General features: G+C 46.2%; 1 pseudogene; it reads left to right on the plus strand.

The window, feature by feature from the left end:
- Nucleotides 1-767: 767 nt before the first annotated feature.
- The window catches only part of LOC114007567 (treacle protein-like), a 9,600-nt pseudogene continuing 8,378 nt past the window's right edge, over nt 768-1,989 (plus strand).

Genomic DNA, 1,989 nt, shown 5'->3' on the forward strand with positions numbered 1-1,989 from the left:
TTTCTTCTTCTTCTTCTTCTATTTTTTAGCAGCATGAAACATTGGCTTTTCTCACTCTAAAAACTCAAAAATAGCTAAGCAGATTTTCTTTAGAACATTCCAAAAATAAAGATTTTCTTCAGGGCTGAAATCAAGTCTGGGAAATGTTAATCTACAAGAAAAAAGAAGCTTAAGTTGTGTGAATAACTCAAAATAGGCTACATGGACTGACCGATGGGGTGCTCTGGAGAAAACTGCTCATTGTTTAGAATAGCCGAAATGCTTGATCGCCGTGGGTGCATGCAAGGTACCAGGAGAGGCCGCATGCGTGGTGGGGCCCCAGGCACTCCACAGAGTAAATGCAAGCCACAGACCCCGCCTTGAGCAAGAGGTCGTTCCCCACTAAATGCAATTCCAAAATACATGCATCCCCTCAAGGGATTTGCTGAGGGTGTGCAGTCCTTCTTTACGGCTTTGAACAGAATTACAACTGAATAACAATAACAAGGCTATGTTTTTCATTTCCGCATTCCTCAGCAAGGCAGTCTGCTAGCCTTTCTAGCCCTCTCTAGGAGCTCCACGGTATATTAGGTCATCGATGACCCAATTGTCATTAGATGAATAAATGAACGAATGGGCATGCCCTGCTCCTTCCAGGCCCATGTTCCCTCATCTCTGAAATGATGTGGACTTCAAGGTTCTGCTCCTCTCTGGCTCCTCCACCTTCGGGTCCTAGCTGGTCGCTGCTGAGACCTGATGCTGACTATGAAGCGCGTGGAGGACGCGGTATGAGCACAGCTGCGAACGCGGAGGCCTTCTCGGGTGTTCGACCAGGGCTGGCTGCTGCAGCAGCTGTTGCTGGAAAGCCCTTCCCCATACGTCTGTGTTTCCACAGGTTTTTTATCACCTTTTTAGAACCGTGCACTTGTCTCTTTTCACTGAGGTGTAATTAGACAGAACCAACCATCCCGAGGACCAGCGAGAGTCCCCAAAGGCTCTTAGCCTCGCCTCCTGTTTGTGCAGCCCCTCGTGGTTATTGTAAGCGTGGGCGCTGTGTTGGACTCCTGTGCCCTGCTACATACCTGCCTGGGTGTTCGCCGCTTCTCCAACTCACTTACTCCAAATCAAACAGATTATTTCTCTTCCCCATCCACCTACCCTGCCCGATGTCCCCAGTCCTTGTTTGTTATAGTTAGATTATGAATATACATATATATATATACTTGTCATTGCCAGAGTATGTGTGTGCTTGCCAGTGAGAGCCAGAGAGAAAGGGAGAAAGCATCCCCCAGTGGGGTGGGTCATGCCACAACCCCTTTTCCTCCATTTCTCCATCCTGTCAGGATTACGGGCAGGCATGCACTTATGCCCGTGTGTTTTTTAAGGCACCAGGACCGGGACTCAAGCTGCATAATATGCTACATGGGATCCAGCTCCCTTAACCACAAGGGAATAGGGTAGCCCCAGTTACTTGATCTTAAAACATTTCAATTATCATTTATTTTTCCGTCTCCCTTATGCTTCTTATTTACATATACAAAATCCTCCTTATTTTTTCTTTTAAACTTTTTTCTAAAAGTGTGCATTGAGAAAGGCAGAGAGAGAGAGCTGGTCTCAGTGTCACACCCCTCCAGCCTCTAGTAACTATGTGTTGGGACATGAACCACCACACCCTACTTTTCCTTTAGGTTAAGATCAATAACTTTCTAATTTTGTAAAAATATGTTGAAAGTATATTTTTCAAAGTCACCTGGAAAAGTGTTTTCATTCTACTTCTGCTCTGATATAAGTGGCCTATTCTGGGACCATTGTATAGACTTCTCCCACCTGTATTTTCCTTCTCCAATTCAGCCTACAAACCTCTGCCAACTCATCTTCCTGAAGCTCTGTTTTATGCACAGCCCCTTATTCAGACCTTCGGCGCACCTGCACCACTTATGCAAGGGAGCCCAAGTCTAGGGTGTGCTCCAGCTTCCTGCCGATCTGCCGTAGCTTGGGGGTTAATTGAAA

This window comes from Tupaia chinensis, unplaced genomic scaffold (assembly GCF_000334495.1).
Source record: "Tupaia chinensis unplaced genomic scaffold, TupChi_1.0 Scaffold000198_1, whole genome shotgun sequence".
Classification (NCBI taxonomy): domain Eukaryota; kingdom Metazoa; phylum Chordata; class Mammalia; order Scandentia; family Tupaiidae; genus Tupaia; species Tupaia belangeri.